The sequence below is a fragment of the Emydura macquarii genome, unplaced genomic scaffold, assembly GCF_026122565.2.
Source record: "Emydura macquarii macquarii isolate MOO-44397 ecotype Brisbane River unplaced genomic scaffold, CSIRO-AGI_Emac_v2 contig_1551, whole genome shotgun sequence".
Classification (NCBI taxonomy): Eukaryota; Metazoa; Chordata; order Testudines; family Chelidae; genus Emydura; species Emydura macquarii.
In genome coordinates this window covers 4,997,198-5,015,040 of record NW_027131688.1, presented here as the reverse complement: position 1 = coordinate 5,015,040, position 17,843 = coordinate 4,997,198, and the positions used below count along the sequence as shown (strand labels likewise).

The 17,843-nt window shown below is 43.8% G+C and overlaps 1 protein-coding gene and 1 long non-coding RNA gene across 3 annotated transcripts in view; both read left to right on the top strand.

The window, feature by feature from the left end:
• MDGA2 (MAM domain containing glycosylphosphatidylinositol anchor 2) overlaps nt 1–17,843 on the top strand; it is a 628,431-nt gene that overhangs the window by 75,371 nt on the left and 535,217 nt on the right. The window lies entirely within an intron of this gene.
• Nucleotides 3,041–6,335, top strand: LOC137157693 (uncharacterized). Its single transcript, XR_010921192.1, has 2 exons — nt 3,041–3,137; nt 6,120–6,335. It is a non-coding gene; the product is annotated as an uncharacterized lncRNA (long non-coding RNA).

Below are 17,843 nucleotides of genomic sequence, written 5' to 3'. Positions count from 1 at the left end.
TTAACTTTTAGTACTAATGAGCAGGGCGAGAAGGAAAGAACCCAGCTTGACTCTCAGGTCAAGGTTTAGTTTGCAGAGGTGGTAGTAAAAGAAGAAACATATCGAAAGCCGTGAGTAACACTGCGTACAATGCCATTAAAGGCAGGAGATTGGCATTTCAGGCCTCATCCAAAATCTATTACAAGAAATTGAAACATTTCCATTGACTTCAATGCTCTTTGGATCAGGGCCTTAATGTGCGAAGTATATCAAACCGGGGGGGGGGGGGGGAGAATATGCTGTAGGATGAAGCATCAACATGATGTTCTCTCTGTTGAGGTTCTATGGCAATATTGAAATGTAGTAAAATCAGTCCCAATCTCTGGCCAAATTCCAACTGGGATAATGACATTCTGCCTAGCTAAATTCCTCCAGCAGCTTTGGTTGGATCTATTTGCCAACATTTTCAAAAGTGGCTGGTGGTTTCGGGTGCCCTGTTTTGTGCGAGACCAGCTTGAGACTCTTTGAAGGGTGGGCATGATTTTCAGAGATCAGGCTGGCAGAACCTTGTTCAAATTAAAGGCTTTTAAGGCGGCTCCACTGGGGTACCAGAATCATCAGGCCCTTTTAAAATGTTTAGCCAGCACCTTTCCCTTCCCGTCCTCAGTTGCTGTGTAGCATTTTAATGTTTTGTAGAGCCTCTCTCGTGTGTTTGACGCCAGAGATGGTTTCATTTCAGCATCAGGATCTATTGAACAGTATAGTGAAACACTAGCCTCTTTGAAATCAGTGGCAAGTCCCCCCCAACCCCCCTTCATTCCCATCGATTTCACCCCTGGTGTTTCAGAATCTTTGTGGATAAGAGACTTGAAACAAATAAATACAAGAGGAGTGAGACCTTTCTTGAAATACATTAATGAAGATCTCTATGATGATTTGTATTCAAATGCTGTCCCTCCCGTGTGGTTTAATTTTTGTTCCCCATCCCAGTTTTGTTTACAGGTCGGCACCAGACAGACACACTGATTACAGTTTGAAAAGCATGCTGGTATTTGTTGCATTCACTGAGTAGTAGCAATACTGAGAAACTATATAAAGGACTTATCTATAGATTTGTTGGTCAGTGTTTTTGGAAATTCGTGTTATGCTTTGATGTAATAATAATATAATGTAATGCATGGCTTGATTTGCCTAGATTAGCAGCACAGCAATTCAATACCCCATTTTTGTTGTTGGTTTCTGGTTTTATTCTGGTTTTTTCTCCTATCACGCTAAGCAATTATAACACAAAATTAGAAGAAAACACAACCAAAATTTGCTGCCATTTTTTTTAGGGTAGTCTGTTCTGGAAAGCAAAATCCTGGCATGTTGCTGATCTCAGCCCTTGTCCCGTGATAGTTACAAAGTGAGTAATAATACACCTTGATGCCATTCCAAACTCGTTTCATAACCCAAAGGATATTTTTAACCACCACAGAGTGCCACTAGCATCTGGAACCAATGGTGAACCTCCACTTCATTAGATCCTGGTCGTGTTCCGCTGATGTGGTAGCGAATGCTGCTTTATCTTCTTGCTGCTGACAAGGAAAACAAAGCATGTGGAAATGCTGGTCTGGATTAGCCAACTGCTGCCTAAGCTCATTCCTAAGATTGGTGTTAACTTGTAAATGTTAACCACGTGCTTTGTTTCCTTCTGTACATAAAGAAGGACACAATAAATAAATCAAATTCTTAAAGAGGAAATCCAGATGTCCCAAACGTATCAGTTCAGTACATCTATCTGGCCCTCATCACTATAGTAGCCAGCCACCTCATTAGTATTGATGGATTTTATCCTCTCAATATCTCCATTGGTAGGATTCCCATTTTGCAGGGGATGAACTGACCCAAGGTCTCCCACAAAGTCAGCTACTGAGTTAGGAATTAACCCCCTGGCCTCCTGAATCACAGGCCAGCACTCTACCCACTAGACCAGTCTCCCTCCCACGGCGCTCCAGCTGTGATGGAGAGTGGGAGTTTGGGGCTTTTGTTACTATTCCAGCATGAACCTGAAGGGGCGTTGGGGTGATTTCCCCATCTCTGAGAGAATTCACTCCCTCTCTGCATGCTGCTGAATGGCCCCCGTGAGACATTATTTCTACCCGGAGCCTGTAAATATACTGCTGAAATGTTTTGCCTTTGTAATGGATCAGGAAATCAGAGGTATTTCCCAAAAATTCCAAAAGGTTGATCCTGCTGGCTCCATCCCCCTGGCTGGCCACTGTGTTATCCTCGCTGTGCACACCGGGTGTTCTTCGAGAACAAGTTCCTTTGCAGTGCCGTGTGCAGAGCACACTCGTTGGCCAGCTGATGTGGCGCCCATCCATGAGCATTGTGCACCAATGGAAAATATTCCCTTGTCTCTCCTCCCTGCAGTTAAACACCTCCTTGCTACCTGGGGTGTATCGCAGGGAAAACGGGGACATTTTTCAGTCGGAGCGCCTTGTTCAGTGGTAGCACATTGCTGCCTTTTTCTCTAGCTGGACAGGATGATTTCTGGCTGTAACAAATATATTGGGAGAGATGATGGGGGGGAAAGGCAGAAAAGAGACCTGCGAGAGAGAGCTCAACCAGTATTTGTGGAGCAAAATAATTCTCCATGAGCTTGGTCTCTTTGCCTTTTAGTTATACCCGTACTCTGAATCACAGCTGGTGAAATCTAGGCCCCATTTTTTTGCCATTGACTCCAGTGGAGTCAGGATTTCACCCAACAGTTTTACAATTTCAATGGACTACACAGGTGCTCATATTCTTCTGCTCAAACTCCTCTGCCAGTTCTAAGCACTAATATTAATCCTTCTGTATCTGGTGTTACGGGGCCAGCCCTGACGGCTATAGGAGGGTGCTGGAAGGCATATATATCAGCCCCAGGCTTAGCAAATTCTTTGCTCCCTGGGTGATCCAGCTGCGGCCACTCCAGGGCAATTAGGCCAATTAGGCCAATCAGGCCAGCTGGGGCCAATCAAGGAACTTGCCCCAGCAGTTAAAAGCCTCCCAGTCAGGCAGATGGGGGCAACTGAGAGGGAGTTGAGCAGAGCTGCTGTAAGGTGTGGAGACCGGAGGAGAGCCACAAGCTGAGCCACAAGCCGGGGGGGCTACAGAAGAGCGACGCAGGGAAGGTAGTAGCCCCTTGGACTAAGCTGTTTGAGGCTACTCCTCGCAGGGTCCCTGGGTCGGGGCCTGGGGTAGAGGGCGGGACCGGGCCCCCCCCCCCCCTGCTCCCACCCAGCCGCACCACCGGCATAGCCGTAAGGAGCACAGACCCACGGGGCAAAACAGGCCCACCTTGCCACACTGGGCAATTGTTATTCCCACTGGCTCAGAATTGAGAAGTTCTGAATCTTGTTTTAAATAAAGTCACCAATATTCCCTGCTGTGCAGGCTGGTTTATATTTGCAAACACCCCTGCCCTCAACTTAACCAAATTCTTAATGTAAAACTCTCTTCCCAAGTCTCGATTGTTTGCTTGGACGTGCTCCCATTTGTTTTAATGCAGCTGTTAATAAAATGTCAGCTGGTTAAGGATAATCTAGACATGGCCAAATATCTAAACAAATATTTGCCTCCGTTTTTAATGAGGTTAATGATGAGCTGGGGATAGTGGTAAGAGGACTAATTGGAATGAAGGTAGAAATTACCACATCTGAGGTAGAAGCCATACTCGAACGGCTTAATGGGACTAAATCGGGAGGGCCGGATAAGCTCCATCAAGAATATTAAAGGAACTAGCACGTGAAATTGCAAGCCCATTAGCAAAGATTTTTAATTAATCTTTAAACTCAGGGGCTGTACCGTGTGACTGGAGAATTGCTAACATAGTTCCTATTGTTAAGAAAGGGGGAAAAAAGTGACCTGGATAACTACAGGCCTGTTAGTTTGACCTCAGTAGTGTGCAAGGTCTTGAAGAAAAATTTGAAAGAGAAAGTAGTTAAGGACATCGAGATTAATGGTAATTGGGATAAAATACAACATGGCTTTATAAAAGGTAGATCGTGCCAGACCAACTTGATCTCCTTTTTTGAGAAAATAACAGATTTCTTAGACAAAGGGAATGCAGTGGATCTAATTTACCTAGATTTCAATAAGGCATTTGATATGGTTCCATATGGGGAATTATTAGTTACATTGGAAAAAGATGGGGATGAATATGAAAGGTGGATAAGGAACTAGTTAAAGGGGAGACTACAATGGGTCATACTGAAAGGTGAACTGTCAATCTGGAGGGAGGTTACTAGTGGAGTTCCTCACGGATCGGTCTTGGGACCAATCTTATTTAACTTTTTTATTACTGACCTTGGCACAGAAAGTGGGAATGTGCTCATAAATGACACAAAGTTGGGAGGTTTTGCCAATACAGAGAAGGATCGGGATATCACAGAGGAAGATCTGGATGACCTTGAAAAGTGGAATAATAGAAATAGGATGAAATTTAATAGTGGGAAAGTGCAAGGTCACATTTAGGGACCAATAACAAGAATTTTTGCTATATGCAGGAGACGCATCAGTTGGAAGTGACAGAGGAAGAGAAGGACCTGGGCATATTGGTTGATCACAGGATGACTATGAGTCGCCAATGTGATGTGGCTGTGAAAAAACCTAATGCAGTCCTTGGATGCATTGGGTGAGGTATTTCCAGTAGAGCTAAAGAGGTGTTAGTGTTGTTATACAAGGCGCTGGTGAGACCTCATCTGGAATACTGTGTGCAGTTCTGGTCCCCCGTGTTTAAGAAAGATGAATTCAAACAGGGACAGGTGCAGAAAAGGGCTACTAGGATGATCTGCGGAATGGAAAACCTGCCTTATGAGAGAAGACTCAAAGAGCTTGACTTGTTTAGCTTAACTAAAAGAAGGCTGAGGGGAGATGTGATTGCTCGCTATAAATACATCAGAGGGACAAATACCAGGGAGAGAGAGAAGTTATTTAAGTTCAGTGCCAATGTGGACACAAGAACTAATGAATATAAACTGGCCGTCAGGAAGTTTAGACTTGAGATTAGACGAAGGTTTCTAACCATCAGGGGAGTGAAGTTCTGGTACAGGCTTCCAAGGGGAACAGTGGGGGAAAGAAACCTAGCTGGCTTCAAGACTGAGCTTGATAAGTTTATGGAGGTGATAGTGTCATGGGAGAGCCTAGTTTGGGAATTGACTGATCTTTGACTACTGGTGGTAGATATGCCGGTGGCCTGTGAAGGGATGTTAGATGGGGGCTTCTGAGTTATAACAGAGAATTCTTTCTTGGATGTCTGGCTGGTGAGTCTTACCCACATGCTCAGGGTTTAGCTGATCACCATATTTAGGGTTGGGAAGGAATTTTCCCTCAGGGCAGATTGGCAAAGGCTCTGGAGATTTTTCACCTTCCTCTGTAGCACGGGGCATGACTCACTTGCTGGTGGATTCTCTGTACCTTTAGATCTTTAAACCATGATTTGAGGACTTTAATAACTCAGTCATAGGTCAGGGGTCTATCGCAGGAGTGGGTGGGTGAGGTTCTGTGGCCTGCGCTGTGCAGGAGGTCAGACTGGATGATCGTATTGGACCGTTCTGACCTTAGAGTCTATGAGTTTATGAGTCTCATACATGCTGTCCCACCTCTAGTTAACTGCAGTTAGCTCTGGCTTGGCCTGGCCTGGGCAAAGGGGGAAGAGCTCTAGATAGTGGGATTTTCCAGGGAGCGTATTTATTATACAGTTAGCTGCCTTGTAGATATCTCTTTCTGGGGCTTCTTTGTTTAAGTTGAGCCTGAGCTTTTGAACTGAGGGTCCTGGCTGCAGGCTAAGTAGAGAGCGATTTGCAAAATGCTGTGACCATGTCAAGCCTTTGGAAGAGAACCCAATTCTTCCGATTGAAGTGGCAGTGGGAGTGTTGTCAGGGTCTGAAGTTTAGAGGCGAGTCAGTATTTATGGCCTAAGGAATGGAGATCACACGCAGCTGTGGAGCTTTTTGACTTCTTCAAATGACCCAGGTGAGGCCTTTGGGGAATGACTTTCAGCTGATGCGGTGATGAATTTGATAACAATGCTTAGCTCTTGTATAGTGCTTTTAATTGGTAGATTTCAAAGCATTTTACAAAGGAAAGTCAGTATCACTCTCCCACTCTTACAGATGGGGAAACTGAGGCCCAGAGAGGGAAAATGACTGGCTGAAACGTCACGTAGTGGATTAGTGGCAAAGCTGGGAACAGAACCCACATCTCTTGTTTCCCAGCCAAGAACTGTCCAGCACTGTCTCCCTGAATGTCATTAAGATTGGACAGTTTCATATGTAACCTACCTCTGATGCAGATGCCTTGAATGGAGAATGAAATGAATGAAGAATTCATTTTTTGAAAAGGATTGTGGGATGTGCAAGTTGGAGATATGGACTTGCCTTGGTAAAATCCCTAACGAGAGACTCATCAGAACAGTTTGTTGACACCTAAGGTGAAATCCTGGCTCCACTGACGTCAATATTAAAACTCCCAGATTTCATCCCAGAACCTTTCCTCGCAGAGGAGATTGCATGGAATGCCTGAAGGAGAGTGGAGATGAGGAAAGGGCAAACTCTGTCAATTGGTGTCAGCCAGACAGAAGTGCCAAATTTAAGACAATCTCTCCTGCATCTGTCTAAGGGTTTTCTAGGGCGTCCATCAGAGTAGGCTCTAAGTACTTGTATCCTGGGTTGCAGGCTACAGGGGAACATTTGATGGCAAAGCAAACTGTGATCCAAGAGTGAGGAATGCTTGCAGAAGATGACTTTCACTGCAGTGAAGAGGCTTTGCACGACAATGTGCGATTTGAGCCCTGGATTCATGTCTACACTATTTGAAGTGTGAGTCTGGGAAAGATTCTACTCCCATGCCAATTATTAGCGTGTGCTATCACTGAACAAACAGTGTTTGTGCTGCTTCCTGCTCTTATTCCATTATCACTATGCACACCTGCACCACTGGATAGATGCCATGGGACTGACGCTGGAAGTAGAGTTAGTCAAACCCTCCACCAAAACTGGTCTTTTTTAAAGAAAAACTTTTTCTTTTGAGTTTTTTCTGTTCTTTTTCATGAAGTATTGAAAACCATTTTTTCTTTGTTTATTGAAAATCTAAAACCTGAAAAAAAATTAAATTTTCTTCCAAAAATTTGGAAATTTCCATTCCATTCCATATATTCATTTATTCCATGGCCAGAAAGGGCCACTGTGATAGTCTAGTCGGACTCCCTGTATTACACAGGTCATAGAATTTCACCAAAATAATTCCTAGAGCAGATATTTTAGAAAATCATCCAATCTTGATTTAAAATTTGTCAGTGATGGAGAATCCACCATGACCCTTGGTAAATTGTTTCAACAGTTAATTACTCTGACCATTAAAAATCTCCATCTTATTTCCAGTCTGAATTTGTCCAGCTTCAACTTCCAGCCATTGGATTGTGTTATACCTTTCTCTGCTAGATTGAAGAACATATTATTAAACACATTTATTCCCCATGTAGGTATTTATAAACTGTGATCAAGTCATGCCTTAATTTTCTAATTCCTCAGAAATGAGAATGTTTCATTTATTGCTAAATTGCTCACAGGAAATACATGCCATTCTCCAACCGGCTTTCTGTATAAGGTATTGGACAATTCCTGCCGGGGACTGCGCATCCTTAACCTCAATGGAAAGACAGGAGATCCAAGAGCACATTGCATGAGACACACCTAGCACATAACAGCATCATGGAAAAAGATACTCATGATAATTGTTCTGCAAGTCTTTTGGAAAACTGGACTTTATAACAGTGCGTGTACTGGAAAATACCCTGTGTGCAGGTGTGTTCTGAAAAAAAATGTAGCGTAATTGGAATGCTGAAAAATGACTTAAGAGGAGTGATAAAACGTATGCTATGTATGTGGAATGGACGAGATTACCAGTGTAAAGAAGTGCTACCCAATGCTTCCTGAAACCAGTGAAATAAGTTTTTTCCCTGAGTTCCTCTGTTTATGTTTGACTCTTTGCTAGGAAAGAGAGGGAGTTTGTGTTCCTTCTCTAGATCCATTTTTTAAAAAAATTTCGACACTTAAATATCTGCATTTTTACCTCCAACAGCATAATCTGTCATCTTCCTCTGAAGGATGCGTTTCTGTGCCATAATTTCCCTACACATCTGCTGGATGTTTTTTACTTGGCTTCTCTTCATTTTAATGACTGCTAGACTCCTTCGTTGAAGTCAGATTCTGTTATCTGTAAAACTCAGCTGCAGGCATGTTTTCAGCAGGCATGCTGGGGTTTTTTCATACATATATATAAAATCCATCTTCGGCATGTGCAGTAAATCCTGCTCCAAATGCACTGGCACCCTGCTTTGATGGTTCCTCAGTCTGACAAGTAGACAGCAGACTCGTGGTAGGAAAATATTTGTTGATGTTCGAAGATTATTTGTTGTTATCTTAATTTTGTTGACAGATCTGTGAGCATCTCACTTCTGAATCCAGGCTGCTCTGAGTTCTGATCTTGATTATTTTCCCTTATTATAGATGGCATTAGAATTCTTTCTTTGACGAAAGGGGAATAAAAAATATGTCGTCAGTTTGACAGAATGAGAGGAAGGAAGCTTTCTGTGCAGTTTTGTGGTTTACTTTGGATGGAAAGTAACACAGGGTAAAGAGAGGCCAAAATATTCTGACCTAGCTGGCTAAGTTAAATGCCTAAATCCATATTTAGGTACCTAATTGGGACTGGCCTCAGTTGACGAGAAACCACCTGGCTCCTTTTGAGCTCAGTAGGGTCTACAGGGGATATACTATCTATACACTCGGTAAATCTGGATTAAATAGTGGGGATTCAAGCCTATTGAATCCATGTGCTGCATGTATTACTACTACATAAAGCACTTGCAGGGATCTCGGAGCAGAAGTCATGTCCTTCAAATCTAAACCGGCAAGCCTCTTAAGGCGAGGGGGAAACACCTGTAATTAATGGTAGTGGTAACTCCTGTATCCTGTTGGCTAGCCACTAGGTGTCATACCTATGCAAACACCAGTACCATCCAGCAGGCAGGAGAGGGAAAAACCATGGGTCCCCCCCTTTCTGCACCAGCTGGGACTGTCAGTAGCATCATCTCGCCCCTTGCATTGCTCCCTCCCTTTACGTTTGCAGCCAGTTCAGTATATTTCCAAGTGATGACTTCCACCAAATATCATGTATTTGAGACATGGCTGCTACCTGCATGGGAATGTGAGGGAGGGGATGAGCTCCCTTCTCTAGCACGCCTGCCCAAGGTGTGACTTGCAAGGTCTTGCTTGCACAGATGCACCTTCACCCAGCAGGCTGTCAGACCACATGTTATCTTTTGAGTTTTCTGGTGTCCACCAGAAGGTCCCTCTGTAGTTTCAGTTACACGAGGGTGGGCACCTGCCCATCCAAACAAGATGGGAGGGAGACAGATGTCCCCTTCTTGAAGATGGAGTGGAGGGAGAAGTTCTAGATGAATAGATGACCTCCTTTGCACCTTCAAAACTCTTCACTGGCAAGGTAAATAGGTCCCAACGGCTCATGGCCGTGAGGTCAGAGGAGAGAGAAGAATCACAGCAGTGCAGCTCCTCTTCCTCCAACACGCCATCCATTTTCTGGAACGCTGTGGTGATCCTGGGCTGGATTTTGGTTTCATGTTGTGAATATTTACACAGCTCTAACAATGTCATTCTTCCCACCCACCATTCCCATAGTTTTAACTGGTTAGGCTAGTCTTAATAGACTAAACACACGGCAGAGAACTAGAGACCTGGAGTCTATGCCTGACTCTGCCACTGGCTCAATAGGAAGACAATTCCTTTGTACCTTGGTTACCCCAGCTGTAAAACAGAGATAATGATACGTTTACTTGTAATATTATGTAGACACTAAATGTCTCTGGGAGTTGTATAGAGTTCCAAACAGGGTTTGCTCACTGGTAAACAAAGAAGACAAAGCGGTAACTTGAGTCGTGTGGAAGCTTGTTTGATTCTAGCTGTAACTGTTTTTTTCGATAAATGCCTCTTGTCTATTATGCTCTGTGATTCCATTTATTCTTGATTATGTTCTCAGATTTACCCTTGAAAGAACAGTTCTATAGTTATCCTAGATGTAATTTACTATTAGTATCTTTTCATTGGCATTGGTATAAAATCATATAATGCAGTTTCATTTCTTCGCTTAGAGAGTTGCATACACGCACAGCTAGAATAAAAATCAGAGCATATTAAAGGAGTCAGACAAGATGTATTTTATTTCTAGATTTCTTTGACTAATTCAAAGATGGCTAGTGCCTTAGCATGTAGAGGAAATGGTGCATTATGCAGCCCTATAGGGAATCTACTGTACAAGAGACGGACATCAATAATTTCAGCATTATGCTGTCATCTTTTAAGGAGACCATTGAACTGTAGATATAGATTAGCATTTGCAGTGAAGTATTGTGAAATGTAGACCTTCATATGGACAAAGATAGATTTACTAGGTCCACAGCGGGAGGCAACTCTTCTTAAGTGATTCATATCATCGGCACTGGAAAGGTAGAGATCATGTCAGTTAATACAGAAGTCAGCTTAATTGATGCTTCTAGATCCTTTTACCTCTTCTAATTGTAGATGTCTCTGTACAGATCTGCAGGTGATATGCACTGTTTATGACTATCCTGAAGGTTTGTGCACATTAAGGTTCTGAGCCAAATGGAAAGAATCCCATTGTTACACTGTGTACTCCCTTAGTGGCTGAGCAGCCACATTGCTTTTACGTTTGAAAAGAACTGGCCAAGGAGCTGTCTGGACTGTTAATGTTGATTTTTCAATAAATCTCGGAGTGCTGGGAAAATTCCAGAAGACTGGAAGAAAGCGAATGTGCCAACGTTTAAAAAGCATAAACAGGATGACCTGGGTAATTGTAGGCATGTCAGTCTGACATCAATCCCCAGCAAAATAAAGAAGAGACTGATAAGGGATTCCATTAATAAAGAATTAAAGGAAGGTAATAAAATTAATGTTGATCAATATGGGTCTCTGGAAAACAGAGCCCATCAAACTAACTTCATCTCTTTTTTTAAAAAAAAAGAGATTACAAATGTGGTTGATAAAGGTAATAGTTGTTGTAATAAGTTTCTGTAAGGCATTTGACTTGGTACCACATGATATTTTGATTAAAAATCTAGCATGGTATAAAATTAACATTGCACACTTTAACTAGATTACAAGCTGGCTAACTGATAGGTCTCAAAATGTAATTGTGAAGGGGAATTATCATCAAGCGAATGTGATTCTAGCAGGGTCCCAGAGGGATTCATTCTTGGCCCAACACTATTTAGCATTTTTATTAGTGATCTGGAAGAAAACAAAATCGTTACCGATAAAGTTTGCAGATGACTCAAAAACTGGGGGAATGGCGAATAATGAAGAGAGATCACTGATTCAGAAACATCTGGATCGCTTGGTAACTGGGTGCAAGCAAAAAATATGTGTTTTAAACAACTAAATGTAAATGAATAGCTCTAGAAATGAAGAATGTGGCTCATCCTTATACGATGGAGGACTCTATCCTGGCAGCAGTGACTCTGAAAAAGGGACTCTGAAAAGGGCATTGTGGTGAATAGTCAGTTGAACATGAGCTCCCAGTGTGATGCTGTGACCAAAAGGGCTAATGCGATCCTTGAATGAATAAACAGGGGAATCTCAAATAGGAGAGGAGAGGTTATTTTATCTCTGTATTTGGCATTGGTGTGACCACTGCTGGAATACCATGTCCAAAATTCAAGGATGATGTTCATAAATTGGAGAGCGTTCAGAGAAGAGCCTTGGGGATGATTAAAGGACTAGAAATATGCCTGATAATGACAGGATCAAAGAGCTTAGTCTATTTAGCTTAACATAGAGAAGGTGAAGGGGTGACTTGGTCACAGTCTGTAAGCACCTACGTGGGGAACAAATATTTAAAAATGGGCATTTTAGCCTAGTAGAGACTATAACTTGATCCAATGCCTGGAAGTTGAAGTTAGACAAATTGAGACTGGAAATAAGGTGTAAAGGTTTAATAGTGAGGGTTATTAACCCTTGGAACAACTTACCAAGGGTCATGGTGGATTCTCCAGCACTGGTAATTTTTAACTCACGATTGGATGTTTTTCTAAAAGATCTGGGCTAATAATTATTTTGGGGGAAGTTCTCTGGTCAGTGTTATACAGGAGGTCAGACTGATGCCTTCTGGCCTTGGGATCGATGAATCTGTCTGAGCCATATCCCTGAATTTGTTTATTCTGCACCAATGTCATGCCCACTGTTCGCTGCCACGTTTACAAAATTGTCTCTGTGTTGTGTACGAAATCCCACCATGCACCTGTTTACTCAAAGCCAACCACTGAGATCAAAAGCAGATGCTACCAGGTAAAATATGAGCCTGCCCGTGGCTCTTTGAGGCAACTCTGCGTTTTTACCAAGGAAGTCGAATATTTAACCATTGAGAACAGCTGCATGCAGAACTCTGCTGCAGAGCAGCAATTTCTGTGGCAATCTCAGCGGAGCAGCTTATTCTGCTTCATACTGTTCCTAGTATTAATGGTCTCTCCTTGGAGCTGAACTGCATGACAATGACAGAGGAGGAGGAGGAGGAGGAGGTGGTTGGCACGTGAATGCCCTTTGAGCATCTGAATTCAATCACCTCTTGTTTTTTAAACATACAGATTGTATCCAGCCTCCTCCCTCACTCCAGACTGATCCCGCCTGCTTCTTCTCCACGTGCACGGTGGGTTAGCTGAGAAGAGAAAGATGCCCATTGTGGGTTGTTTTTTCTCTTTGGTGGAAAGAAATACCATTTTCCTTGCTGCTCACTTTGATTTATCCCCGCCTCCCCTCCCTGCTGATTCCTTATTCGCCAGGGAATCAGGCTCAGATGTTTTGCCCTCACCTTCAAGGTCCCTTATGACTCTGTCCCCACTTCTGACCTGCTGTGATCCAGTGGCCCCCATCCGTACCACAATGGCACCACCAGAGCTTGTGTGCCTGCTTTTCTGAGGATCCACAGGTGAGCCGAGTCCATACTGCCCCCACCCCGCATCTCTGGCCAAGGAGGGAACAGCAACCTATGAGCTCTGCGGGTTCAAGCACCACTGGACGTCCTGCTCCTGGAGGTTTGGACCAGGGGAGCCTACCAGGGAAGACAGCCTCATTAAGGCTTTAGGGAAACAGCCTGAGTCTGCCTGTGCAACTGGCTGGCTGCTGCAAACAGACCCAGCTGCACACTCCTGATTCCTTGCCTTGCTCCTGGTTCCTGGCCCCAGCCCTGCTCCTGACACCTCACCCTGCCTCTCTTTTCCACTCACTTCATTTTGGCTGGCTTGTCTGGCTCCGAGCAGGTGCGGCTTATTGACCTTGACTCCTGCCTGATCCTGTGGCGTGACACTGCTATGAACCCCTGTGTCTGGCCTTGACCATGTAGACTGAATTCAGACCATGTTCTCAAGTCCCTTTCAGCCCAAACCCTGGCTTTGACCCACACCCTGACGCTGGGGTCCTTACAATCATCTTCCTGTTTTCATACACCTGGGGCACCATCCCTAAACTGAACCGTTTCCGCCTTCAAATGCTTCAAAACCCATTTTTGCTCCAGTGCCTAGGCGCCATCAGGTGATGATGAGGGTCTTGATCAAAGCCTTTAAGCACATGTTTAACTTTCCGATGGGTGTATCTCATTGAAATCAGTGTGTAAATTAAACATGTGCTTACGTGTGTTGCTGGATGGGGACCAGCACGCTCAGCACAATGAGGGATATACCGCTTGTTAGTCTTTGCAAGTACAAAAATGCTGATGTCTGAATTGCAAAGGCTGCACTTGCTTTTGTGATAGTAAAAAAAAAAAATGCTTCCCCCCACGACCTCCCAGGTATATTGCCTGGGAGAGGAATAATGACAACTACAATTGGGTCAGTGCTATCATGCTGACAAAAAGTGCTGCTGAGTGCTAGAAAAGAAGGAAAGCGTTTTTATACGGCTTGCTCTTTTCTCTCCTCTTTTCCAAGGCTTGCCTAGAGAAGAATCCCTTTCTCTGTCCTTTGTCATCCTCCTTTTTTTTTTTCTTCTCATGGGAGAGATTAGAGTTTCCTTAGGATAGGAAGAGAAAAAGAAGGAAACGGAGAAAGGGAGGTCAAATGACTAAATTGGATGAACAAGAAGCTAATATATAATGTGGGGAAAGACATTGTGAGAAGCAGAATGTGAGCTGTGCTGGGGAAGGCACTAATGGGACATGCACGAGTAAATTACTGAGCGACCCCAGACCTGTTGCTTGGATTTGTGAAACTCTATTGCCACAAAACCAGAAAATCAAAAGGATTTGGAGTGATGCTTCTAACCAAGCTCCAGGAACTGTGAGACCACTTGGGCTGTTCGTGTTTTGAAGGGAGATTGTACAGCCCCCCACACTTATCGGTTAGGGGAGGCCAAGTTTATTTTCACGTATCTCACTCTCTCGATACTCATGCATGCTCTTTCTGTCTCTCTCACACTCACATGTGTGCACGCATACGTGCACACTCACGCACATGCACACACATACTCGCTCACACCCACACACGTGTGCATGCACACGTGCACACTCACGCACACATACACACTCTCGCACATGCACACACATGTATACTCTCGCACACTCACACGTGCACATGCATACATGCACACTCACGCACATGTGCACACTCACGCACATGCACACATGTATATTCTCGCACACTCGTGCACACGTATATGTGCACACTCACGCACATGCACACACTCGCACACACACATGCATACTCACACTCACACACACGTGCACACACACACGTGCACACTCACATACACACTTCTCATACACATAAACATTTATACTCTCGCACATTCACACACACACATCCGCTCTCGTGTGCGCACACGTGCATAGTCTCTCTCTCACTCCTCCCCGCCCGCCCCGAGCTCTGGAAGCTCCAGCAATGTTCTTTTACTTTATGTATCAAAAAACAGAAATAAAAATAAAAAGTTTGTGATGATGAGGAGCAGAAACTGGAGCCAGGCACTATCAAATCCACATGAAAACAATGCTGTGGGCCTAACTGAAACAGACAAAAGCAAAGAAATCCAGAGCTAAGACTGCCTTTGCCTCCAGGTATTGCAGCAGATGACCTCGGATGTTAGATATGCAGTATGCTGCAAAACTCAGGCAGAACAGGGGATTTCAGGACAAAATAGCAGTACTGAATCTGAGCTGCTTTGCTTCTGTCAGTTGTAGTTAAATCCTGAACATGAGTTTAACGGGGTTTTTATTTAATTTCATTTACTTGCTGGCAACATCTATCGAGCTCTCTGTCTGTGTAACAGAACTTGTTCCGCTTGCACTTTGCTGGGCACAAAGGAGCCACAGACCTGAAAAAAATAGTAACGAAAGGACCATTAAAAGTATCAAAGGAATTTATTTTTATATAGATTCATTCATATGCTGTGTCTATGTATTATTGTATTTCCATCAGCTCGAAGCTGAGGTTCAAAGGAGGGTCTGAGAAATCAAAAACAAATGGTGGGAGGACAAAGCAAAGGAAACCCGGGCTTTCACTGATGGACATGATATGTGGAGCTTTTTCTGTGAGAGAGAGGCTCTGTACAGACCAAGCTCATGAGGCCTCACATCGCTGAGATCTGACGGTGGTAGTACCCTTCTGAAAGACAATGAATCCATCAAAGAGCGCTGGAAAGAACACTACTCAAAATCAAGAATCGACTGTGACTGACAACAACTTCAACTCCATCCCTCAGCACCCAGTCTGGGCAAGGCTTGCCAATCCACCAACATCTGAGGAGATGCTCAAAGCAATTAAGCAAATGAAGAGTAATAAAGCACCAGGTCCCGATGCATATCAACTGAAGTACTGAAAGTGAGGGGAGGAACAAGCTCCATTTGCTGCTCTTCAAAATCTGGTGCACCGAAGAAATCCCCGCTGATTTATGCAATGCTAACATCATCACTATTTTAAAAAAAAGGGGATAGGGCTGACGATGGCAACTATTGAGGCATTGCCCTCATCTCGATTGCTGGAAAAATTCTTGCTAGAATCTTCTTGAATCATCTGCTCCCTCTTGCAGAGGAATTACTCCCAGAGTCCCAGTGTGGCTTCAGACCATCATGAAGCACCACCAACATGATTTTGCAGCTAGGTAGATCCAGGAAAAATGGTCAAGAGCAACACCAGGAACTGTATATGGCCTTTATTGATCTGACCAAAGCCTTCAACTCTTTCAACCGTGAGGCTCTGTGGAAAATCATGTCAAAGTTTGGTTGCCCAAGCAAATTTACCACCATTGTAAGAGCCCTCCATGATCAGATGACAGCCTCCATTCAGTACAGTGGCTCTACCTCTGAGCCCTTTGCCATCTGAACTGGCGTAAAGCAAGATTGTATACTGGCACCCTCTCTCATCTCCATTTTCTTAGCAGCTATGACAATGCAAATCCAAGATTGTCTGCCACGGGGTGTTAGCATCCAGTATCGGACTGACAGCAGCCTCTTTAACCTCTCTTGCCTCCATGCCAGAACTAAGGTAACATCGGCAACAATAACCATGCTCCAGTATGCAGATGATTGTGCTGTAGTTGCACACTCAAAAGAGGCTCTACAAACTGCCCTCAATTGCTTCTCTGAAGCTTACAAAAGCTTAGGGATAACTCTGAGTACCAGCAAAACAAAAGTTCTCCATCGCTCTGCTCCCAGTCAGTCATCAGACCCAGCAAGGAAGATCTGCATTGACAGAGAAGAATTGGAAAAGGTAGAACACTTTGCATACCTTTGCAACCGTCCCTCACAGAGGTAAACATAGACATTGAGATTCAGCACAGAATCTGCTGTGCCATCCTTGCTTTTGGCAGACTCTCTCACCTGGTGTTCGACAACCATGACATCAGAACACACACTAGACTCTTAGTATACAAAAGGGTGGTAATCCCAATTCTCCTCTACAGCTGTGAGACTTGGGTGACCTACAGAAAATACTGAAACATCTGGAACGCCAGCACAAGCACCTTGTCTTTATCCTCAGCATAAAGTGTCTTCACAGAGGCCAACATCTTCAGTGTTGAGGCCCTGATTATCCAGCACTAGCTGAGATGGAGTGGGCACTGTGTGCGCATTCCTGATGCATATCTACTGAAACAATTGCTGTATGCCAAATTCACCAAAGAGAAAGGAAACAAGGAGGCCAAAGGAAACATTTCAAAGACACTCTCATGACCAACATCAAGAGATGTAAGCTTCAATGCCACACACCGGGAGACAGTAGCCCAAGACAGAGCTAACTGGCAAAGACTCGTCAGAGAAGGAACGACCACTTTTGAGGAAAATCGCCTTGCCTTGGTTGCAGAAAAATGCCAGAGAAGGTAGGACAGACAACTGTCATGCAGCAATTGTGGCCCAACCCTGCCTTCCAACTGCACCTGCCAGCGTCTGTCTGCCTTGCAGCTCAAGGAATGGACTCCTCAGTCACCAAAGGGCACATATAAAGTAAAACCTGTGAAAAAGGTCATCCTCGAATCCAAGGGAACGCCGACGGTATGTGTTGTTATTAATTGATAGTCGTGCCTATTAAAATTCAATTCATGTTCAGAATGCTCAGCACCCAACGCTTTTTGTTTAAGCACCTCAATAAAATGTCCTGAGTTTTCAGAAGTTCTGAGCATCCATTGATCTTTATATAGATCTGACTTCATTTGAAAATGGGAACTTATTTCAGTGCCTAAATGAGAGTAGAGCACCTTGAAAAATCTGGCCCTGTATCTTTACAAAACAATATAAAATAAATCCTTTTGACATTAGTAATGATCATT